The sequence below is a fragment of the Oryctolagus cuniculus genome, chromosome 18, assembly GCF_051225735.1.
Source record: "Oryctolagus cuniculus isolate XC-2025 breed Fujian yellow rabbit chromosome 18, ASM5122573v1, whole genome shotgun sequence".
Lineage (NCBI taxonomy): Eukaryota > Metazoa > Chordata > Mammalia > Lagomorpha > Leporidae > Oryctolagus > Oryctolagus cuniculus.
This window is the reverse complement of record NC_142884.1, coordinates 77,755,261-77,780,688: the sequence shown is the minus strand read 5'-3', so window position 1 is coordinate 77,780,688 and position 25,428 is coordinate 77,755,261.

Sequence of the window (25,428 nt, the reverse complement as noted above, 5' to 3'; positions counted from 1 at the left end):
CTCCGCGTTCCTTTCAGGTTCGGCTCACCCCTCGCAGAGCTGCGTGAGATCCAAGCTGATGCTAAGTGGAGCCCACGCACGCTCCCCCCGGGGAAGCCGAGGCTCAGGTGGGTGACCGCCTGCCCAGGGGGGGGATGCGCAGTTGTCCTAAGTGGTGGATAATTTTCCTTCCCAGGTAGCCTGCGGGCTTCCCAGAGTGTTTTCCCCACGTCCCTGCTTTCAAGGTGCTCCCGGAAGCAGGAATGCCGCAGCTTCCGGGTCAGACCTGGAGGACGGTCTGGCCGCCGGTGCGGGCTCCGAGCCGTGCGCAGCTGCCTCCTGTGCTGGGCTGGCGGCCTCCGGAGGGCAGAGGCCAGGCTTCCTGCGGCTCTCCGGGCGTCTCCCGCCCAGCACCGAGCCCGGCGTGGAGCAGGCGCTCAGAGCAAGTTTGTTGGCTGCTGGGAAATGCGATGGCCTTGCAAAGGGGCAGGGGGCGTCTGTCTGTGTGCCCCTCCCCTGACCACCCTGAGTCAGGCTGCCGATGGATTCAGATTCTCTTACTTAGGAATGAGGGATTCGGAGACGCCGCTCTCGGCACAGGCACCGCGCTTTTGGCCGTGGGGCTGTCGTGCGCTGCAGTGTGCAGAGACCGAGAAGACCGGTGTGGGGTGGGGCGAGGCGGGAGGTGCACGTGGGAGCGCATGGATGGGTCGTCCGGTGTGTGTGGGGCGAGGGGGGCAGCCAGAGGCAGAGAGGGACGGAGGCAGGGGCCTGGCTGGGCCTTGGTTCCTGGGGGCCTCATCCCCTGGTTCCAGGCTCAGACCCCTCTGCCGCCCGTGCCGCCTAAGCCCCAGCTCCTCTCACTGGTGCAAACCCGTTCAGGGCACTTCCTGTCCCCAGTGCCCCGAGAGCCTGCAGCAAGGCCACGTCTTCCCTACGGCCAGCTGAGCAGGGCCGGCAAGAGGGGCGGACAGAGCCCAGGGCGCCTCAGGTGGGGGTGCTGTGGTCAGCTCCACACGGCTGTCCTCTCTCCTGTGTGCCCTGTGCGGCCAGGAGTGAAGGGGGCCGCTTTCTCCCTGCTGCAGCCGCGCCGAGCCCCCAAGAGGGCCTTGCCGAGCTCCATAAAGCGGCGGGCAGCCCAGGCGGGCAGGGTCTTGCCACGCATTCCAGCAGGGACCTGGGGCACGCGGGAGCTGTATAGACCTCATTCAGCCCCACGGGCCGGGACGCCAGGCTGCCCCGTGAGCTCTTGTTGCTGCCAGCTTTCCATCCCGGCCCGCGTGACTGGCCTGGCTCTCCCTCAACACCGACACCTTGTAAAGCAGCGCCGTGACCCGGCTGGGGTGCTCTGGGGCGGCCAGGCACGGGCCCCGGGCATGGAGTAAACAGCTCGGTGGGGTTACCCAGCACGCTTTCAGCTTCGCCTCGGTCTCAGAAGCAGCGAAGCAACCGGCTTAACGGCGCTCTTTCATCTGCACCGTGGCCTCCTTTACAAGGTGTCAGATGGAGCCGTGTGAACGCAGACTCGGCAGTGGGGTCAGTGCTTCTCAGCAGGTGTCGGGGCACTGCCCTGCACGGGCGCTTGCTTTCCCGCACAGCTCCCTTTACGAGAGAGGCCGCTGCCTCCGCCGGCCTCCGGAACACTCCCCTCACCCTGCTCCCCGCCCAGCCCTGCTGAACCCAAGCCCCGGGGAGGGCAGGGGTGGACCGGGCTCTGCGGCGTTTTGATCAGAAAGGTCTCCGTCTCTCACCCACTTCTCTGCCCGCCAACTCCGCTGCCCGTTCACAACCGGCTTCTCCCACGCGAGAGCAGACGTGACGCCTGCCTCCCAGCAAGTCATGGCCGCCACGAGAGGAACTGCCTCTCTCCTCTGAGACTGTGAAAAGTCTCAGGGAATGACTCCAATTGGCTTATGCCAATGAGCCGTGACTGTGGGGGCGGAGCCATGGAAGAGTATGGCCACCCGCTATAGAAGGTGGTGTTGGCAGAAGGAGGGGGGGAGCCGGCGCCGCGGCTCACTAGGCTAATCCTCTGCCTGCAGTGCCGGCACACCGGGTTCTAGTCCTGGTCGGGGCGCCGGATTCTGTCCTGGTTGCCCCTCTTCCAGGCCAGCTCTCTGCTGTGGCCCGGGAGTGCAGTGGAGGATGGCCCAAGTGCTTGGGCCCTGTACCCCATGGGAGACCAGGAAAAGCACCTGGCTCCTGGCTCCTGCCATCGGATCAGCGTGGTGCACCGGCTGCAGCGCGCTGGCCGCGGCGGCCATTGGAGGGTAAACCAATGGCAAAGGAAGACCTTTCTCTCTGTCTCTCTCTCTCACTGTCCACTCTGCCTGTCAAAAAAACAAAACAAAACAAAACAAAACAAAAAAAAACGCGCCTTGCGGCGCCAGCACACCGGGTTCTCGGGTTCTAGTCCCGGTTGGGGCTCCGGATTCTGTCCTGGTTGCCCCTCTTCCAGGCCAGCTCTCTGCTGTGGCCAGGGAGTGCAGTGGAGGATGGCCCAAGTACTTGGGCCCTGCACCCCATGGGAGACCAGGATAAGTACCTGGCTCCTGCCATCAGATCAGCGCGGTGCGCCGGCCGCGGCGGCCATTGGAGGGTGAACCAACGGCAAAGGAAGACCTTCCTCTCTGTCTCTCTCTCACGGTCCACTCTGCCTGTCAAAAAAAAAAAAAAAAAAAAAAAAAAAAAAAAAGAGGGGGGACGCACAGTTTGTACCAGGAAGAAAGGGACACGCGGTGACCAGATGAGAGTCCACTTCATGGCCTGAAGCAGGTCCTGCCACTGCCTGATCCCGGAGAACTTCTGGGAGCCCAGGTGAGGGTGTGGATGGGCTGCGGGTGATGGAGGGCTTATCGCTATCCCCGTCTCAGCCCTCCCCGCGGTCCAGCGGCTGCCCAAGCGTCTGAGGCTCGTGTTGTCCCGACACTCTGGTCACCGGGTCCTGGTGGGTGAGTCACCGCACCCCACCCGTGGCTCCCCACCCTCAGCCTCCCTCCCTCTCCTTCAGAGATCAGACCTGAAGCACCTCTGCTAGGTTTGTGTGTGCTCGTCGCATGGCACACGTCCACTGCACCGTGGTCTGCTCAGGTCTTCCTACATCCTGGTCAGTGGAGGGAGCTCTCGTGGTTCCTGCGGCAGCGTGAACGCGTGTGGCTGTGGTGCTGCCCAGACCTTGCTGGGGTCCTGCCTTTCTGAAACCCCCAACTCTGAATTCTGACGCGTGCCTTGTCCCGGAGGGTCCAAGAGGGCGTGTGGTGTGTGTAGTCTCACGTCTGTGGTCTGGTGCTGAAAGCCGCACACAGATAAGAACGGACCAGCCCTCTTGGGGCTCCTGGGACAACAGAGGAGGCGCAGGAGAGGGGGTGGGCAGTGGCCCTCCCCGTGCTGGCGCTCAGCGTCCCGCAGCTCACAGCGCCCCTGCGCGCAGTCCTGTGCGCTCTCACCGCTCCGTTTTGCAGATCCCAGAGCTGAGGCGGGAGAGGGGAAGTAACTCGGTGGTTATAGGGTTAGGAGGCAGTGCTGCCGCAGCTGGCTGATTCCAGAGCAGACCGCTTGTTGTCCCCACACGGAGCCTCAGGTCTGGGATGTACTCCCTGGGCCATGTCCCCCTGCAGGGTCTGAGAAGTTGTGTGGTCACCCGGTCCGTCCGCCTGCCACCCTGCCAGTGGCTGATGCCGTTCTCACTGGTCAACAGCAGAGAAACTGAGGGACAGGCAGGCAGGGAACCTCCCGGACCACTTGATCAGAAAGAGAGGGAGTCGTGGAGAGGCCAGGTGGCCTTTCATTTTGCCTCAGGGTCTGGGGGCGTAGCCATGTGACGGAGTTGCCCTGAGCATGGAGTGAGGCACCTGTGTAAATAAGACCCCCTCCCCTACTCCCCACTGCATCTCAGCTTGCACAGCGTGTCCCCAGGGTGCACACGAGGGGCTGCTCTGAGCTACAGAGGCTCACGTGGGTCGAGTGGCTGGCAGAGGAGCGCGCCGACGGTGGAGGAGGGGTGCCACATAACCAAGCTGAGGGAGCTGCCTGTGACTGCAGCGGCCCCGTGTGCACCTGCCTCTCAGCCCTCGCTCAGTGGAGGCTGGGTCACACTGCGCAGTGTGTGGGAGCGACGCCTAGGGGCCTGTCAGTCACAGCGGCCTGGATGCGGGAGGCTCCTGATGGCCGTAGTCTTGCCCGAGGCCTCCGTCCTGGCCCAATCAGGCCTCCTCAGTTTTCAGGAACCAGGAGGGACAGAAGAACAGGTGGAACAGCACCACGGCGGTGCAGCCAGCCAAGCCCAGGCCGTGCCAGACCCTGTGGTGTCTCCTCCCATCCCTGTGTTCACCCTGACCCCCCAAATACACACACATGTATGCACACCCATATACACATGGAGGTGCGTGCACACACATACATGTGCATACATACATGTATCTGTGTGGATATGTGTGTGCACTTGCATGTTTGAGGGGCCTTCCAGAAGTTCACAGAAAATGGAATTAAAAGCTAGATTTATTTTGGTATAAAAAATTTAAAATATGTGCATTTTTTTCGTAATGTGCATCTCCTATACACTTTGAAGTTCCCAGTGTGTGTGTGTGTTGGGGGGGGGGAATGAATAACTGTGTAAAGAGAGACTTGGAAGTTAGACCCACTATTGTAATTTGTGGCCATCTTTGGATTCGGTTTCAAAGAAACCTAATTTATAGCCTTGTGAGAACTTGGAGACTGGGACTGGTCAGGTACTTGATGGCAGTAGGGAGTTACTTTGTTAGGTGTGGTGGTGGTAGGGTGGAGAGGACGAGCAGGCGATGGGCATTGCTGATGTGTTGGGGGCTGGGCAGGCTTTGTTAGGTGTGGGGGTGGTAGGGTGGAGAGGACGAGCAGGCGATGGGCATGGCTGATGTGTTGGGGGCTGGGCAGGCTTTGTTAGGTGTGGTGGGGGTGGTAGGGTGGAGAGGACGAGCAGGCGATGGGCATTGCTGATGTGTTGGGGGCTGGGCAGGGGGTGGAGGGCCTGCTGTCGGGTTCTTTCTGCCGTTACTCGTGTTTGAATTCTCCCACAACAACAAAGAAGGCCTGTGTTTACTTGCCTCCAGCAGCCCCAGTGCTGGAAACCATCCAAGCAACATGAAAGCCGAGGGAAACATCGAGGTCTCTCGAGCTCGGGCTGGTTCCCGCGCTGGTGGCCGTGGCGGAGGCTGGGCGCCTGTCCTTCCACCTCGCCCACTCGCCTGTGTTTGTGGTTGCGCACAGTGGGCTCGCGCTGCCCTCCTTCACTCCCGTCTTGCGTGGACAGCTCCCTTCCTGACGCCGCGGTGTTCCTCTGCGTGGGTGTCCCCTAACGGTGGGGAGACGGCCAGGCCCAGGTGCGCCTGTGACAGCTCCTGCTTTGCTGGGCGCCTGTGTGTGAGGATTTATGTCGGGGGAGTCCCTTGAAGGAGAATCCCTGAGCTGGGTCGTGCTCGGCAAGGATCGTCTCCCGGCAGCAAGGGGCCGGCCGGGTCCCCGCCCGGTGACTGTCTCTGTGTTTCCTGAGCCTCTCAGTGGCACGTGTATGACGAAGGGGTCTGGAGAACACAGGAGAGGCGGCACCAGCCACGCTCCCACACCCTCCCCACTACAGCCCCAGCCACGTTCCCACACGGCCCACTGCGGCCTCAGCCACGCTCCCACGTGGCCCCACTGCGGCCTCAGCCACGCTCCCACACGGCCCCACTCAGCCCCAGCCACACTCCCACACCCTCCCCACTCAGCCCCAGCCACACTCCCACATGGCCCTCTGTGGCCCCAGCCACGCTCCCACACGGCCCCACTCAGCCCCAGCCACGCTCCCACACGGCCCCACTATAGCCCCAGCCACGCTCCCACACGGCCCCACTCAGCCCCAGCCACGCTCCCACACGGCCCTCTGTGGCCCCAGCTACGCTCCCACACGGCCCCACTCAGCCCCAGCCACGCTCCCACACCCTCCCCACTACAGCCCCAGCCACGCTCCCACATGGCCCTCTGTGGCCCCAGCCATGCTCCCACACGACCCCACTCAGCCCCAGCCACGCTCCCACACCCTCCCCACTCAGCCTCAGCCACGCTCCCACACGGCCCCACTCAGCCCCAGCCACGCTCCCACACAGCCCCACTCAGCCCCAGCCACGCTCCCACACGGCCCTCTGTGGCCCCAGCCACGCTCCCACACGGCCCCACTCAGCCCCAGCCACGCTCCCACACCCTCCCCACTACAGCCCCAGCCACGCTCCCACACGGCCCTCTGTGGCCCCAGCCACGCTCCCACACGGCCCCACTGCAGCCCCAGCCACGCTCCCACACCCTCCCCACTCAGCCCCAGCCACGCTCCCACACGGCCCCACTCAGCCCCAGCCACGCTCCCACACGGCCCCACTCAGCCCCAGCCACGCTCCCACACGGCCCCACTCAGCCCCAGCCACGCTCCCACACAGCCCCACTCAGCCCCAGCCACGCTCCCACACGGCCCTCTGTGGCCCCAGCCACGCTCCCACACGGCCCCACTCAGCCCCAGCCATGCTCCCACACGGCCCTCTGTGGCCCCAGCCACGCTCCCACACAGCCCCACTCAGCCCCAGCCATGCGCCCACACGGCCCTCTGTGGCCCCAGCCACGCTCCCACACGGCCCCACTCAGCCCCAGCCACGCTCCCACACGGCCCACTGTGGCCCCAGCCATGCTCCCACACGGCCCACTGCAGCCCCAGCCACGCTCCCACGCCCCCCCACGGCCGTGCAGGAGGGGCCTCGTGTGTCTGCTGCGGGCAGCTGTGCTGTGTGCTGTGTGCATGTCTTGTGCATGTCTTTGTGCTTCAGTCGTCCGCATTTTGCACATTCCTTAGGGGCAGTCCCTAGAGCAGGAGTCACCGAGTAAACCGCCGGCTCTGCGGGTGCGGCAGGTGCCTGTCGGGGCTTCAGCGTTAACCGTGGCAGCACCGTCCCCGCCCCTCCCGACCGTGCGCAGGAAGGCGTGCTCTTTCGGCTTTTCTGTCCTGATCGGTGGTGATCAGTGAGGGAAGCGACACAGGCCCTGAGCCCAGGCCTCTGCATCCGTTACGAAACGAGACGGTCCACGTGGGTTCTTGGGCAGGACGTCGGCGCAGGGTGGTGCTGAGTTGTGAGGACGTGGCGTCCTCCACAGGAGACGTGCGGGAGGCGGAGCTTTGCAGCCCAGATCCAGCTGTGACGACAAGGCCTAAAAGAGGTTCCATGTAGAGAGAAGAGCCCCCCCGGGCTTCCCGGCAGAGGTGACAGCAGAGCAGAGCTAGCCGGACCACGAGGGACGGGCGCCGTGGCACCCACCCTCCCCCCTGCCTGTCGCTGGTCACACGGGGCACCATCGCCCTAACGAGGGCTGTGGGGGAGGGGAGGGGGCAGGGGGGTGAACAGCTGCCCAGCAGGAGCAGAAGCCCTTGGCCCCCCATGGGGCAGCTGTTTGTTAGGAGGTTTTGTTTTGAATAATTAACTAACTTAGCTGGGAGATTCCCTAACAAAGACGGAGAAGTATGGAAAAGTACTTTGCAGCAGGAAGCGTTCCGTTAGCAACAGCAGGGATAGTCATGGCCGTGACCCCGCGTCTCAGAGCAGGACGGCCGGGCGGAGAAACCGCAGCACGGCTCTCCCCCCGGGTGGGGCTGGGGTGCAGGGACGGCAATGGGAGCTCGTCCCGGGTGGGGGGGGCGGGGAGGCGGGTGACCCTGCCCTGGGCAGCAGCGGGGGCTCATCCTGGGCGGGGAGGCAGGGAGGCGGGTGACCCTGCCCTGGGCAGCAGCGGGGGCTCGTCCCGGGTGGGGAGACGGGGAGGTGGGTGACCCCTGCCCTGGGCAGCAGCAGCAGGGGCTCGTCCTAGGTGGGGGGGGGCGGGGAGGCGGGTGACCCTGCCCTGGGCAGCAGCGGGGGCTCGTCCCGGGCAGGGAGGCGGGGAGGCGGGTGACCCCTGCCCTGGGCAGCAGCGGGGGCTCGTCCCGGGTGGGGGGGGGGCGGGGAGGCGGGTGACCCTGCCCTGGGCAGCAGCGGGGGCTCGTCCCGGGTGGGGGGGGGGGGCGGGGAGGCGGGTGACCCTGCCCTGGGCAGCAGCAGGGGCTCGTCCCGGGTGGGGGGGGGGGCGGGGAGGCGGGTGACCCTGCCCTGGGCAGCAGCGGGGGCTCGTCCCGGGTGGGGGGGGGCGGGGAGGCGGGTGACCCTGCCCTGGGCAGCAGCGGGGGCTCTGCTGGTTCTCCTGACGACACGGACGATGCTCACTTGGGGCCGAGAGCGTTGACAGGGTTCCAAGCGTTGTCCCTGAGACTCTGGAGGTTGAGTCCGGGGAGAGGACGAGGGAGGACGGTGTGGGGGCCAGGGCACCCACCCAGCTGGTCTCGCCTGTGTGCTGCAGTTTCAGGCTCCCTCCTTAGCCCCTGGCATCTGTGAAGTGGCCGCAGTGACAGGGGTGCGGGAGCTAACGTCAGGCGTGGACGGGCTGCTGCCACTGCTGCTGGCCAGCCACTCCCAAACCCCAGGCTCCCAGCAGCCGCTGCTGCCGCCTGCTCACGGCTCTCTGGCCTGTGCCGGCGCAGCCAGCAGTTCTTCTGCCCGCCCTGGATCTCTCCGGTGGTCTCCCCGAGGCACCCCCAGGGCCATGCAGCCTCTGAGCAGGCCTCCCAGGCTGCTGCGTCCCCCAGGGTGGCTGTGACCTCCTAGGTGGGACTCCAAGAGGGAGGGAGCTACGCCTGCCGGCTCTTCCCTGCCTGGGCTCGAGGTTCCCAGCTTTGCCTGCTCCGTGTTCTTTCTAGCAGCCGAGCACCTGCCGGCTCCGGAAGGTCCGGGAGACCGGCGGGCAGGGTGGAGAGCACCCTGTGCAAGCCCTTTGCTCCTGGCCCGTGCTCAGCCAGGAGACACCAGTCCTGGGGCCGTGGTGACATCTGCCACACCGAGCTCCCTCCTTTTCACACCCCAGGGCCCACCTCACGGTGTCCTTGTGATCCGGACAGGAAGGGAGTGGCACCTGACATGGCGGCCAGTCCCAGTGTGTGCCGGCCGCAGGGCCCTCTCTCCATGCCGGAGGTAAGTGCTTAGCTAGTGCGCCCCCCCCCCCCCCATAGTGGATGTCGGGGTCCAGATGCTGGCCCGGGAAAGCAGTAAGAGTGTTCTTCTGAAAAAGCCCAGGCATCAGATAGGAGACTCAGTGCCTCCCACCTGCGTTCCTGCTCGGCCCAGGTCAGGGGGCCAGGAGAGGGCGGAACAGCCTCCGCACAAAGGGGGCCTCTGTCCCCGCGGGCTGCCCCTCAGCTCCCTCCCAGGGGCGTTGTGGGCCGGCCAGGCCGCCCCGCCCTCCAGCCGTTTCCTGAGCTTGCTGACAGAGCTGTCTGCGCACATTCCAGGGAGTCTTGCCCAATTTCAACAAACACAGACAGACCACCGCAATCCGGTGCTCGGCGTGGGGCTGGCACCGCGAGCCTCGGCGGTGGGGACCGTAAATCGCTGCGGCCAGGGCGGCAGATGTGGGCCTTCCGAGGCGCGCCAGCTCGGCCGCCGGAGGCTGCAGGCCCCCGGGAGCTCTGGCCGGAGAGCAGCCTCCAGGCCGCCGGGCAGCTCCGCGGGCCTGTTCTGTGTGAGCTGCGGAACTGTGTGAAGACCACCGTCTGCGTGTCCTGCTCGGAGCAGGAGGAGGCCCGCGGATCAGATGGGAGCCGCCTGGTCGGGAGGGCGCAGGTGTGGGGCTGAGAGGCGTGGAAGGTGGTCGGTCCCTGGCACGTGTACAGGTTAACCCTGTTCAGAGAACACTTCCTGTCGGGATGGCTGATGGCGGCACCGCCTTACCAGAGGCCTCACCCTTTGGAGAGTCTCCGACACACCGTAGCCTCCCCGCTCTGGGGGCCGGTCCCGGGAGCTGTTCTGGGGGAGCCCCCGGCCCAGCCACGGCCGACATCGCTGAGTCGAGCACCAGCCCTGACTGTAGAATTAGCCGCCGCCTCCACCCCCTCCTCCTCCTCATTTTTTTTAAAGAGATTTATTTCTTTATTTGAATACAGAGCTACAGAGAAGGAGATCTTCCACTTGCTGGTTCTTGGCCACAAGGCCACATGGCCAGTGGTGGGCCAGGTCCGTGTCTCCCACATGGGCGGCAGGGACCATCTTCCACTGTTTGTGTGAGCCCCTTAGCCGGGAGCTGCACCAGAAGTGGAGCAGTCAGGACTCTAACCGGCGCCCCAGTGGGATGCTGGTATCACAGGGGATGGCCTAACTCGCTGTGCCACAGCGCCGGCCCCTGTCTGGGTCCTTGTTGACTCTGCCCTCGCTCTGACAGCAGGCTCCGGTGAGGGGCCGCCTGTTCCGCGCGGCAGGAGGAGGCTGGGACACGGCTGAAGACCCCAGGGGACTCCAGTTGCTGCACGCTCACTTCCCTCCGAAGGCAGGGACACGGCTGTGCCTCTCGGTCGCCCAAGAACCAGAGGGAAACGTAGGAGCTACGCTGGTTTGTGTGACGCTTGTTCCTAGCCGCGGGCGCACTTCCCACCCAAGGAGCTGGATGGGGCAGGGACCCCGTGCGAGCGTTTGTGTCTGCGTTGCCGTCTCTGGAACACACCCCAAGCTTGCCAACCCTTGGCAGAGAAAGCAGGAAGTGACGCAGGGGGCGGGACTCCGGCAGACCCTGGCTCACTCCCACTTCTGCCGTGCAGTGGCCGTGTGGCTGGGGCCATTCGCCTCGGAGAGCCTCGGTGGTCAGGCTGGTGCTGGGGATGATGTACGCGGCCTCGTGAGGTCTTGGTGAAGCGTGGAGAAGCGTTTGGGGGGCAGAGCCGCCGCCCCCAAACTCAGCTCTCGGGGGCCTCACGGCCTGGGCTGAGAACCCCCGTCCCGGAGGAGAAGTGTGTGGTCTCTGTAGTGAGGCCCGGGGCTGCACCCGGGGATGGGGAAGAAGAGGAGGTGGGCTCAGCGGACGGGTGGGGGCCGTGGCTCACGTCTGCTCGGCAGCTTCTAGTCGCTCACTGGACCAGGGCAGTGGCTCTGTGAGCGAGAGCCCAGGGACCACACTCCAGGTCCCTAGTTCTACCCACCTGGGTTTGCAGGGACAGCCTCCCAACTGCGATTGTTCTGACCGACGGGTGGTGCGGGGAGGGCCTCGGTGTATCGCTGCTCGGGTTGTGCACAGAGCAGCCCTACAGGCTACGTTGACACCCGAGACTTCACTGATCCGGATGCTTGCGTGGCATCTTTCCCGCAGGTGGTAGGAAAGTGGCTGATCCGGGAGGAAACGCGTTTTACGTAAGACGACAGACTGAGAAAGGGCGCCGCCTTCTGTCACGCGGAAGTGCTGTGGGACGGGGTGGCGGCTTATCCCCGTGGGGCTCTCAGGGCTCCAGCACAGCACCCACAGTCGGGAGCGGCTTTGCTGCAGAGGTGCCCCGAGGAGCAGCGGCCGCAGGGTCACGGGCGGGCGGCCGAGCCGGCTGGCTTGGGTCTGAGTTCTGGGTCTGCCACCTCTGGGGTGTGTCGGGCAGCCCGCCGGTGCCGCGGGTGCACATCTGCGAAGCAGTGACAGCGACCAGAGGGGCCGAGTCTGTCTGGTCCCAGCCTCTCCGCCACTGCCCACCAGCGGTAACCACACATTTCTACCTCCTGGATCTCACTGTAATTTTGCCGGTGGAATTTCATAACGGTTTTATGCGTTCTATCATGCTCATTAAGCCTGCAGTATTTAAAAATAGATGTGTAAAAGACACACAGCGCAGCCTATAAAACACCCCCAAATGGCATTAAAATGGGAACCAATCCATTCATTTTGGTTTCAGCTGAGTTTATCTTGTATTTTATATATATTTTTTAATATCCAGAGACTCGCAGAAGCAGGGTATTGAGTAGGAAGGTGGCCAGGCCGGGGCCCTGCGCCATGTGGGCACTTGTGAGCACTGGCAAAGCCTCCTGAATTTGATCCTGCTGGAAATGTAGTCATTCTCCACCTGCAAAAACAGCTTCCCGGCGAGGCTGGGCGTGGCGGGAGTGGCTGCGCCCTCCCCTCTGGCCTGGGTCTTAGAGGAACACTGGCTTACCGCCCTCACATCAAGGCTTAGAGGCTGGGCCCCTGCACAATGTTCAACGTGTTTGTTTGTTTTTCTAAACTCAAAGAGAGCTTTCCCTGGGCTGTCCCTCTGGTCTGCAGTGGAGTGAGCCACGTGCCCGGACGCTCAGCCTCCCAGGGGTCTCTAACCCCTGGGACCACCTGGGTCGTGGCAGCCTCCTGTGAGATGTGAGGATGGTGGGCCTCTTGGCGGCAGATCTGGAGACGTCTGGTGTGGACGGACATCAGCCTGGCAGTCGTGAGCCGGGTGTAGAGGCAGGACAGGGAGCTGGTGCCATGGCGCAGTAGGTTACTCCTCCACCTGCGGCACCAGCATCCCATATGGGCACAGGTTCTAGTCCCGGCTGCCCCTCTTCCGATCCAGCTCTCTGCTGTGGCCTGGGAAAGCAGTGGGGGATGGCTCAAGTCCTTGGGCCCTGCACCCACATGGGAGACCCAGAAGAAACTCCTGGCTCCTGGCTTTGGATTGGCGCAGCTCCGTCCATTGCAGCCATCTGGGGAGTGAACCAACAGAAGAAAAACCTTTCTTTCTACCTCTCACTGTCTGTAACTCTACCTCTCAAATAAATAAATAAAATCTTTTTTATAAAAGGGAGAGGCAGGACGGGGTGGTGGGAAGAGGCCAGCCCTGCATCACACCTGATTTTCCAGCAATGGGGGAGGGCACAGGTCTCATCCCTCTCTGAGCTGTAGCTTCTCACCTAGAGAATGGGAGCAGTGACACCACCCATGCCTCTGAGTGCTTTCCTGACAGTTAATGAGTGAGTGCAGATAAGAGGGGTCAGAGTGAATGTGCATGGTGGTAGTAAGTGCGCGCTGGTTACTTTGTTTCTAGACACATGGTGACGTGGTGGTGAGAATGGTGGTGGTGGTGATGTGATGATGATGGTGGTATCAATGATGGTGATGGCGGTGGGGGTAATGATGGTGTTGGTGATGGTGATGGTAGTGATGATGGTGATGTGACTGGTGATGGTGGCATTGGTGATGTGATGATGATGGTGATGGCGGTGGTGATGATGGTGATGTGATGGTGATTGTGATGGTAGTGGTGGTGATGGTTGTAGCAATGGTGATGACGGCGATGGTGGTGGTGACAGTGATGGTGGTGATGATGATGATGGCATTGGTAATGGTGGTAATGATGATGGTGATGGCGGTGGTGATGACGGTGATGGTGGTGGTGGTGACAGTGGTGGTGACGGTGATGCGGTGGTGATGTGATGGTGATTGTGATAGTAGTGGTGGTGATGGTTGTAGCAATGGTGATGACGGCGATGGTAGTGGTGTGGTGATGTGTTTATGATGGTGGTGGTGACAGTGGTGGTGATGATGATGATGATGGTGTTGGCAATGGTGGTAATGATGATGGTGATGGCAGTGGTGGTGACAGTGGTGGTGACGGTGATGTGGTAGTGGTGATGATGGCATTGGCAATGGTGGTATTGATGACGGTGATGGTGGTGGTGGTGACAGTGATGTGGTGGTGATGATGATGGCGTTGGCAAAGGTGGTGATGATGGTCATGGCGGTGGTGATGATGGTGATGGTGGTGGTGATGATGATGGTATTGGTAATGGTGGTATTGATGATGGTGATGGTGGTGATGGTGGTGGTGATGATAATGGTATTGGTAATGGTGGTAATAAAGATGGTGACGGTGGTGGTGATGACAGTGGTGGTGACGGTGATGGTGGTGGTGATGATGATGGCGTTGGCAATGGTGGTAATGAAGATGGTGACGGTGGTGGTGACGACAGTGGTGGTGATGGTGATGGTGGTGGTGATGATGATGGCGTTGGCAGTGGTGGTAATGATGATGGTGATGGTAGTGGTGTGGTGATGTGTTTATGACAGTGGTGGTAACAGTGATGGTGGTGGTGGTGATGATGGCGTTGATAATGAAGATGGTGATGACGGTGGTGGTGATGGTGATGGTGGTGGTGGTGATGATGGCGTTGGCAATGGTGGTAATGAAGATGGTGACGGTGGTGGTGATGACGGTGGTGGTGATGGTGATGGTGGTGGTGATGATGATAAGTGTTTGTTGGGGTCTGCAGTCTGGAGACTAAGGCGGCTGCTTTCCAGGACCGCCCCCTAGGAACCAGCACTCCCAGGTGTTCCCTGTGCTTCACGGAGATTTTGCCACTGACCAGTCACTCCCTGGGACTCAGTCTTGCCGTATTCTCAGAATCTCCCAATTTATCAGGGTTTCTGTCTTGGCATTGAGAAATGCCACGCTGGTAAGCTAGTCTCGATTATCCCTCAGACATTCTAATGTGTGGACTTGCATATTTAACTATGTAATGTATCTGGACTTTGCTTCTAAGAAATTTATTTATTTAAGAAACAGAGACACATGCCGAGATCAGAGAGAGAGAGAGGTCCTCTTGGCTGGTTCTCTCCCCAGATTCCCACCGTGCTGGGGCGGGCCTGGGGCCTAGGCCAGGAGTGAGGATCGCAGTCCACGTTCCCAAGGCTGCACGGGCAGGAAGCTGGGGAGAGGCGTAGCGGCAGGCTGCACCCGAGCCCACCCCCGTGACAGGTGTCTGCTCTGCGAGGTCCAGTGGCTGCCCCTGGAGTTGACGTCTGTGTCGGAGGCGAGGCAGGGCTTCCGCTTTCGTTACCGGGTGATGGAATTCCTACCGCTCTGCTGCTTGCTGAAGTCCTTCGGTTCCGTTGGTTGGTTGGAAGGATTTTCCAGGTTTTAGGTCTCGTTCTGCCGTCTGGAAGAGGAACCCCGCAGCAGGAGAATCGGGAGTGTGTTGTTCACCTTTCAGCGTCCCCGCAGACACGGTGTCAGCTGCTGGAGTATCGACTGTCCCCCATCCCGCCTCCGTCCCGGGCTCCCCGTGTGCCCTGCCGCCTGGTCTGAGCGCCTGTGCCTTGCTCAGCCGGGGCGTTGTTCTACGGTCCTCCCCTCGCTCTCTGCCCTCCTTAGGAGCCTCACTGAACGGTTGTCCGTACTTCTCGTCTCTTCTTCGCGGTTTCCGCCTCTGCTCCTGTGTGATCTCTCAGCTCCGCCTCCTTCACGAACCCGCTCCTTTGCCGGGTCCAACGTGCTTGGCCAGCGCCTCAGGAACGGTCACGGGCACGGGCTTGACATGTAAGTGGAGAAACGTCAGCGCAGGGCAGAACGCGGAGCCAGACGTGGCTCGGAAGAAGCCGAGTCCTGGCGAGGTGGGCTGGACCCCGGCGCAGTCTCTCCTGAGCGGCACCTGGGTCACTCCGACAGTTCCCAGATTGAATGGCAAAACCAGGGATTCACTTTTCTTTTTTTTTTTTTTTTTTTTTTTTTTTTTTTTTTTTTGACAGGCAGAGTGGACAGTGAGAGAGAGACAGAGAGAGAAAGGTCTTCCTTTGCCGCTGGTTCACCCTCCAATGGCCGCCGCTGCAGCCGGCGCACCGCGCTGATCCTGGCAGGAGCCAGGAGCCAGGTGCTTTTCCTGGTCTCCCATGGGGTGCAGGGCCCAAGCACCTGGGCCATCCTCCACTGCACTCCCTGGCCATAGCAGAGAGCTGGCCTGGAAGAGGGGCAACCGGGATAGAATCCGGCGCCCCAACCGGGACTAGAACCCGGTGTGCCGGCGCCGCAAGGTGGAGGATTAGCCTATTGAGCCACGGCGCCGGCTTAGGGATTCACTTTTCATGTAGAGCCCTTCGGGATTGTAGGGCAGTGGCTCAGAACACTGCTGTTTGAGCAGGGAGTTTTCCTGGGAACGTTCGTTGACACAAGCGCTCGCCTTGGGTTACACCATCGGATGTCAACTTGAGCGACATTCTGGGACCCGGGATTCCTGCTCTGGGGACTCAGACACACGCCCGGTACTGGACGACTGCAGGATCCGAGCCTTTGGGCTCTGCTGTGTCGCCGGCCTGAGTGACAGCTCTGCCGTGAGTGTAACTCTGCTCATCTGCCTGAGCCGTCGCCCCTGGGGTGGCTGTGGCCGTGGACGTAACAGGGGGCAGTGTGCTTTGCAGACTGACTGTAGGTGGCCGTTGGGAAGGAACCTCCATCAGATGCTGGTGTCCGGTGCAGGCTCTTGATCCCAAATGCCGAGGGAGGGCGTCTGGAATCCCTGGCCTTTGGAGCTCCTCCGAGGTTCTGTGCACTTCGCTCGTGAGTGGGAGCGCCGACCCTGTTTCTCCCGTGAGTGGAGGGTGTGGGAGAGGCTCCCACGCCTCCCAGCCTGGGTCCTGCCCCGTGTCCACGCATCCTGGCGACTGGCGTTTGATGCGTGCTCCCTGCAGAGCTGCGGCCGTCACCGTTTCAGATGAGAAACTGAAGGCTGGGGGGCGGCGGTGGGAGAGCATTGCCTTTGGTTTCGCGGCGTGGAGGGGCGGAGCTGGAGTGGGTCCTTCTCCCTGACCCAGGGCTGTGTTCTGTGTAGGGCACCACCCTGCTTTAGACCGGGTTTTTATTTTCAGCCAGCCAACTGGTCAGCTAACCCATGAGTGACTAAACCCCTTCCACACAACCCACAGCAGGCAGCCAACAATCGGCCAGCGACGCACCCACTAACCAGCTGCATGTGGTCTGCCCAGCGCTGGGTGTTGGGGGCAGAGCACACGTTCTGTCCGGGGAGAGCCCAGTGGGGGGCGCGAGGGCAGCCGTCCTGCCCCGAACACCTCATTTTGCTGCTCAGCTGGGCGGTGACTTGGGCAGGAGTTGTCTTTGTGCCTTGTGCCCAGCACAGGTTGTCTGGGAGGGAGTGGGCGGGCTCAGTAGCTCGTCACTGATGTGTTGTCACACACGCACACACACACACACACACACCCCGTACCTTCAGACTCACAGACGTGCACCCACCCCACCTGCTCACATGCACATGCAGCTGCCCCACACTCACACACTCACACACACGTAACCACCCCAGACTCACACTCACACACGTGCCTCCACCCCACACTCACACACTCACACACACGTAACCACCCCAGACTCACACAATCACACACATGTAACCACCCCAGACTCACACTCACACACGTGCCTCCACCCCACACTCGTCCATCCCACACGTGCACACACGCATCTGCTCACGCTCTCACATACTCTGACAGCTCCACGTCACACTCACATACTCACTTCCTCACAGTCCACCCACACCCAGTACTGACACTCCCACATGCTCTGACACACTCATTCACACACACTCACATGCTCTGACACTCATTCACGTGCATTCTCACCTTCTGATACACTTGTTCACACATACTCACGTGCTCTGCCACACTCGCTCACATCCTCTCACATCCTCTGTTCACGTGTACTCTCACATACTCTGACATGCTCACATCACACTCACCTGCTCTGACACACTTACACACTCACATCCTCTGACACGCTTGTTTACACACACTCACATACTTTGACAGGCTCACATACTTTGACATTCACACGTTCTCACATGCTCTGACACGCTTGTTCACATGCACTCACATGCTCTGACATGCTCGCTCACACACTCCCACATGCTCTGACACGCTTGTTTACTCTCACATGCTTGTTTACACACTCTCACGTGCTCTGACACGCTCGCTCAGATTCACACTCTCATATGCTCTGACACGCTTGTTGACACACACTCACATGCTCTGACACGCTCGCTCAGATTCACACTCTCACATGCTCTGGTGTGCTCGCACTCACTCCCTCCCCCTCACACACCACCTTCCCTTCCCCCGCAAGTGTGAGGCATGGTGTGTGGCACAGGTCGTGTGCGATGAGGGGAGGACCCAGACGCGGGCTGCCTGGGGCCCGGGGCTCGGTGCTCGGTGCTGTACCACTGCTCGCCGGCCCTGTCCCTCGGGTGCCCGAGCAGACAAACCCCCCAGCGTGCTGCCTGCTGCGGGCAGCTTCCCCAGGCCCTGCTGAGGGTGGGCAGTTGACCTGGCGGAAGTGCCTGGGTGGGGGTGAGCTGGGGTGGCCTGGGCTTGCCCTGCTCCTGGCCCTGGCCCCCTGTTTCATGGACAAGGCCGCAGAGGTCGCCCCTCTACCTCTGCCGACCCCTTCCCACCCTGGTGTCTCCGGTCGCCTCCGACGGCTCATAAACGCTGTGTTCCCGTTTTCCAGCCAGCGGTCCAGCTTCCTCTGGGGCCTGCCCCCTCTGCCTGGGCGCCGGTGCCCTGCGACTTCTCTGAAACACGCGGGAGCCCTCCCCGAGGCAGCCCCGCAGACGCGCGCCCGCGCTGCCGGGAAGTGCTCCTGCTCCCGCCCGGGCTCCAGGCCCCGCGGCTCGCAGGCTGCTCGGAAATTGGGTAAGTGTTTTCTTACCCAAACTTGAGTAACCGCCGCTGAAATGCAGGGTTGGAAAGTCTGGGCTCTGCGCAGACCACACAGTGACTCGCCCAGTGAAACTCAATGCTGCGGGCTGTCAGTCTGACCTCAGGCTCCCCTGCGGGAGGCGGCTCTGGAGGAGCGCGGTGTCTTTCCGTCCGTCCGCAGGGGTTTTACGAGCTGGCTGCAGGCTGAGGGGTGGCGGAGCCGCTCGGGCCTCGGCCTCGGCCCGGACACACCGCCTGCGTGTCTGGTGGCGGCTGCAGCCGGTGAGGCCGCGTCCTGGCCGCGCGTGGGAGGCCGCTCCGCTCCGGCGTGGCCCACTCTTACTCAGCCTCTCTCACTGGCCAGGCCAGGACAAGTCAGAAGCGCCGCTGGCGTCCGCATTCTCAAAGAACAGAGCGGACATTGTCCTGCCGTCGGCGCCGGAGGCCCGTCTGCTCGCTGACCACACAGATGGCTCTGCTCGGCCTCCCGGGACGCTCCCGGGCCGGCAGATGTGTGCTCTCCGCATTCTCGGGCCTGTCGCCCCCAGCCTCGCTGAACAGAAGGGCAGAGTAGGTGTGGGCCAGACACGTGTGCTTGCGTGGGCACACCCACGTGTGCAGGAGGTGTGCGTACCCTGGGCACGTTTTGGTTTCTTGGAGCTGAAAGGCCCTGCTGAGTAGCTGCCGTCTCTGCCCCTGGGTTGTCTGTGGGGCGTCTGGGTGGACGCGTCTCTCGGGGTGTGGGTCACGTTTCGTGCCTGTAAGACGAGTCTCACCTCTCAGGTGCCCCCTACCTGTTCACGGGGCGACGCCCATCTTCCTGTTCTGTCCCCGGGGGCCCGGCCCCTCCTGCCTGAACTTCCAGTTTGCAGTTGACGGTGGCTGTACCCATCAGTTTCTAGACTGGAGAGGACCCAGGGCCCCAAGGGCCATGTGGAGACACCTCCTGGGGTGAGGCTGCGGGTCATCCGGGGTGACCCTTCCTAGGCTGTGGGTCAGCTGTGAGTTAAGCCCAGAGAGCCCCCCCACCCCCAGCCTGGAGAGCGGCGTGTGCTCTGAGGGCCTGCCTGTTCAGCCAGGAGGGCCCCTGGGAGGCACAGGAGGCGCTGGCTCCCTCCCTCCCCAAGCTGTGATCAGAGAAGTGGGGTCTCAGCTGTGGGCTTGGGGGTAGGGGGTAGGTCTGGAAGCCTTGAGATGGAGGGAGGGAGGGACACCTTCTCCTCTGCTCTGCACCCGGGCGAGCGCTCTGGGAACAGGCCTGAGACAGTCTGATGGCGAATGAGGGAGTTTGGGATCAATGCCCGTAAGAGGAGGGCAGCAGACACAGGATTGGGTGGACAGAGAAGGGGAGCTGTGGCGTGGTCGGCTGGGCCCCCAGACACCCTGCCTCTCCTCGCTGGGTGTGGCTGCTCCAGGAAGGCCGTGGCAGGCCGGGCAGCTCTCTGCAGACCTGATGAGCGGACGCCAGCCGTGGATGGCGGGACCCGGGAGGTGTTCTCCAGCCTCGGCACCTGGGGCGAGTCATAACCGCTGCTTCGTGCAACGGACGCTGGAGCCCCTTCAGCCAGGAGAGCTCCAGGCGAGCTGGGATTAAGCGAGATGACGCTCACTTGCGACTGAGCCCCACACCCCGTCCCCACGGCCGCCTCTGGTGCTGCCGGGCCTGCGGTGGAGCTGCGCTGCCCGGGTTTCCGTGCGTTGTTCCAGGTCCCCGGAGGCAGGTGTCAGACAGGTGCTACTGCTGCGCGTGCACATCCCGGCCCCCCTGCTGCCGCCCTCGGCAAGCCCACACCGCCCCGCAGGGTTCCAGACCCAAGGCCGGAGGTGAGCAGCTGCAGGAGGCGGATGGGGAACGGCCGTCGGAGCTCTGCCCTGCTCATATGCTGCTGCTGCTTCTTTAAAGGTTATTTTATTTATTTGAAAGGCAGTGTTAGGGAGAGAGAGGCAGAGGCAAAGGCAGAGGTGGTGGTGGGGGAGAGGTCTTCCATCCACTAGTTCACTCCCCAGATGGCTGCAATGGCTGGAGCTGTGCTGATCTGAAGCCAGGAGCCAGGAGCTTCTTCCAGGTCTCCCCCGAGGGTGCAGGGGCCCAAGGACTTGGGCATCTTCCACTGCTTTCCCAGGCCGCAGCAGAGAGCTGATTGGAAGTGGAGCGGCCAGGACTTGAACTGGCGCCCATATGGGATGCCAGCACTGCAGGCGGTGGTTTTACCCACTACACCACAGTGCCAGCCCCTTCATATTCTTCTTACCAGCTGGCTGCCCTCCTGCCTGCAGACCCAACACCAGACACAGCCGCTGCCTTCCATGGACCGCGTAAGAAGCTCCCACGGCTGTGCAGTGTGGAGCGCGTACAGTGGGGCCCTCTGCCTTCCCAGTTTCCACTTCTGTGATCGAAGGCCTAACGGATACAGGATCACCATCACCATCACCATCACCCATGCCCACCGTCTCCACCGTCTCCGCCTCTCCGTCTTGACTATCCTCAGCACCATATACCTTCATCATCACCATCCACCATTCTCCTCCTCCTCACTGCCGTCAGTATCGCCGCGGGCACCACCATTGTGACCATCACCAGCATCACCCCCCATCACCATCCTCACTGCCGTCAGTATCGCCGCGGGCATCACCATCGTGACGTCACCAGTGTCACCCCCCCCCATCGCCTTCCTCACTGCTGTCAGTATCGCCGCGGGCATCACCGTCATGGCCGACACCAGTGTCACCCCCCATCACCATCCTCACTGCTGTGAGCATGACTGGGCTCGCTGTCCCCGTCGTGACCACGCTCGTCACTGTCACCGCAGCACGGTCAGGGAAGACGGGTCAGACACTGTGCACGGGGAGAAGGGAGTCGGGGCAGGCTGAGTGACAGGGTGCATTCACAGAAGCTGCCTGCCGCGTAGCGCCAGCGGTGGTCAGGAGCTCAGGCGCCCGTGCAGCCGGCAGCACATGCGTGGCTGGAATCTGAGGTGCGAGGAGACGCAGGGCGGTGACTCCGCTGAGCTCCCGGGAGCAGTCGCACCCGGATTCCTGCACAACAAGGTGCAGGCCGAACGGGAAGCCCCGGCGCTGCGAACCCAGCCTGCACCCCCTGGCCTAGGAGGTTGTGTTTTCATTCGCAGCGGTGTTGCTGTTCCCGGGCAAGGCGATGGAGAGAGGCCCCGGCCGGGTGGGGAGGCTGTGCTGTGCGTGGGGGCTGTGGCTCCGATGCAGGTTTGAGTCCAGCGAAGCAGCAGGGGCCAAGTTGGTCAGCGTCTGTGAGCTGCGGTCCCTGCATCTGAATGGGCCCCACGTGGGTCCCTACCTCACTCACTGCGTTTGGCTGCCCTGAGCTGAAGGAGACGGAGCGTGGACTGCACTCAGCTCCCTGGCTGTCCCAGGCACCAGTGCCCAGGCAGTGCTCACTGCCACCGTCGTCGGTTTCGGAGGCCACGTCCCATCTCCTTACGCTCGCCGCACTCACGCACCCCCTGGTCAGGTCCCGGGCTCCTGTGATCAGCCTGACCCTGGGAACGACCTCTTGGCGGAGCGTTCCGGAGAAAACCACTTCCTTCCCCCTCCAGGACGAAGGTGCCTGGTGACATCAGCCCAGAAGAATGAGCTCAACCCCAGGACTCTCAGGGGCGCACTCTGACCCGGCAGTTGGCTGGCTCGGGGCTGTTGAGTAACCAGACCCACCCGGCATACCTTGCCTGCGGGCCACCCAGTCTTTCCTCTTCCCCACTGGAAGCCCTTGGTTGCATCTCCACAGTCGTGGGTGGGCTTCCTCCCGTTGGGCTGCCCACACTGGGCAGTTCCTCCCCTCAGTCTTAACCCTTTCCTGTAATGCACGAACCAAGTCCATGCACAGCTGCAGGGGTTCTGCGCCTGACTCCTGGGGTCCCGGTGGGATGGTCAGGTTCCTCGGCTCTTGCCGGGGCTGCCACAGGAAATAGTCAGGCTTCTGAGTGCAAGAGCCTCGCTGGTTTATTGCAAGCCCCCCTAAACGCCGGCTGTATGGGTGCCCCTAGTGGACAGCCTTGCCCAAGCCTGGAGCTCCCCGTGCTGGGGACTCGTGGGGCCATCTGTTGATTTAGCCCACTCGGCACCCAGGTCTCCCTCTGTCCGCAGCACCTGGGTCTCCCTCAAGGGAACCAGTCCCAGTCCACCTGGGGCGGGCGGCTGTGCAGCCCAGGCTTAGCCCTGAGGGTGCTGCGACCTTTCCGCTCGTGGCGATTGGCCCAGAGATGTCATGTGACCCACGCGACGCCACTGCGTGCCTTCCACTGGAACACACAGAGAAGCTCTTGGGGCCGGTGCTGTGGTGCGGCGGGTTAGGGCTCAGCCTGCGACACCAGCAGCGTATCCGTGTGCCAGTGTGAGTCCCAGGTGCTCCACTTCGGAGAGCAGTGGAAGGTGGCCCAAGTGCTTGGGCCCCTGCCACCATGTGGGAGACCAGGGTGGAATTCCAGGCTCCCGGCTCTGGCCTGGCCCAGCCCTGACTGTCACGCCATTTGGAGAGTGAACCAGTGGATGCAAGATCTCTTTCCCTCTCTCCTCTCTCCCTGTCTCCCTCCCCTCCCCTCTCCACCCCTCTGTCTCTGCCACTCTGCCTTTCAAATAAATAGTAAAAGACGTGTATTAACAAAAAGGAAGCTCCCTCTGTCTAGGAGGTGCTGAGCCGTGAGGGTTGGAGCGTGCGGATTCGAGAAGGTCCTTGCCACCCTGTGGGAGAGTCCATCCACCTGAGCTGTCACAGGGCCAAGCAGCAGAGGGGCAGCGAGGCCTGGAGACACCGGGAGCCTCTTGGCCCGTGCTGCCTGAAGCAGGAGCCCTCCTGCTGAGAGAAACCGTGAGTCCCAGCTGGCTGGCAGGAGACAGCTTGAAATGGGCCTGTTGTTTGCAGCCCGAAACTTCTTAACTAAAGCAGTCATATGTTGAGAGAAGCTTGTAGTCTACTTAGAATGGCTTAGAGGTCGGATAGACCAGTCTTGTGATGAGAGCGGACGCGGCAGCTAGCGTGTACAGAGGATGATCTGTGCCAGGAGTCATACAGGGCTTGAGGAGTCTTTCCCCCGAGTAAGTCATCGAGTCCGCCCTGCGCCGCGTCCACAGCGGTGTCTGCTGAGCCATCGTCATCACCGGTACCGATGCAGCGGTTTCCCTCCACCTCCCAGAGTCCCGTGTTGAGCTCGTACTCCGGACATGAGGCTTTTGGGAGAGAAAAGGGATGACATGAGGTCAGAAGCTCCGTGATAGGCTCAGTGTCGCTGCGAGGAGAGGCACCAGAATGTTCTGTCTGCCCCACCCCCGCCCCCGCCCCCGCGTGCGCACACAGTGGGGGGGCTATTTAGTTAAAGCCAGGAATGAGCTGAGAGTCTGACACATTTCTGTTAACACTCGCCGTCTGTGGTACTGAGTTACGGCGTCCAGGGTCACTGAGGAGCTCTTTGTTAGCACCGTTACCATCACCGTCAGCTTTGTCACCATCACTGTCATCACCGCTGTCACCATCATCATCTTCATCTCCATTACCATCACTGTCACTGTCATCGCCACTGTCACTGTCACCGTCATCTTCATCTCCATCACTGTCACTGTCAGCTTTGTCACCGTCACCATCATCTTCATCTCCATTACCATCACTGTCACTGTCACCGTCATCTTCATCTTCATCTCCATCACTGTCACCGTCACTGTCATCTTCATCTTCATCTCCATCACTGTCACTGTCACCGTCATCTTCATCTTCATCTCCATCACTGTCACCGTCACTGTCATCTTCATCTTCATCTCCATCACTGTCACTGTCACCGTCATCTTCATCTTCATCTCCATCACTGTCACTGTCAGCTTTGTCACCGTCACTGTCATCGCCACTGTCACTGTCACCATCATCTTCATCTCCATCACCATCACTGTCACTGTCACCGTCATCTTCATCTTCATCTCCATCACTGTCACCGTCACCGTCACCGTCACTGTCACCATCATCTTCATCTCCATTACCATCACTGTCACTGTCAACGTCACTGTCACTGTCACCGTCACCATCATCTCCATTACATTCACCATCACTGTCATCGTCACTGTCACCGTCATCTTCATCTCCATTACCATCACTGTCAGCTTTGTCACCGTCACTGTCACCGTCACTGTCACCATCATCTTCATCTCCATCACCATCACTGTCACCGTCATCTTCATCTCCATTACCGTCACCGTCACTGTCAACGTCACCACTGCCAGTGCACAGCTTCCTGTGCTTGTGCACCGGGTGTTCTGTTTGAACCCTTCCCCCCCGATGCTCGCTTGTCTGGGAGGCGGCAGAGGCTGTGGGGACAGCCAGGGCTCTGGGATTAGGCTGCCCAGCCTCACAGGCTAGGTGTTGGCTGCAGGCCCTAGGTAAGTCCTGGACTCCTTGTTGAGACCACGGGACTGAAGATGGCAGGTGGCTCAGACGCTGGCACTCCCGGCCGCCCAGCCAGGTGTGCACAGGGTCACCTGGCCAGGTGAGCACAGGTGCTTCTCTGTGATCAAGCCTATGTCCCGAGACGCGCCCCTCCCCCTGCCCTGCCGTTCCGCGCAGTACCGGAAGGCCAGGTCTGCCTGTGCCCAGCAGATCCATCACCTCTGGTTTGAAGTTCTGTCTTTCCTCTGTGCCCTCTCCTTCCCTTTTCCCTATGAGGGCTTAGGTGCCCTGTAGCATGAGGGATGGGGCCCCTGATCCGCTGTCCAAAATGCAGCTACGGCAGCGTTTTGGAAATTGACATGCCATTCATCAGAATGCACGAAGTTAGCCACTTCAGAGCGCGCACTGTGCTGGACCCAGTACGTCTCGATGCTCAGCCCAAAGCGTCTTTGTCCCCGCAGAAGGAAACCTGGAGTCCCCAGTCACTGTCGCGCCGTCCTCCTGTCCCTGGTGACTGCAGCCCTCCCCATGTTTGCCCGGGCTCTTGGTTTGTGAGCTCCTGGCAGAACTTGCCCCTCTGGGTTCTCGTCAGGCGCTGGGGTGGGCGGGCTGCGCTCCCTGGGAGCAGGGACATTCCAGGCACAGTCTGGTCTGACTGTGTGAGCAGGAAGGGACAGCTCTGCCCATTCGGCAGACCAGCAGACTGAGGCTCAGAGACG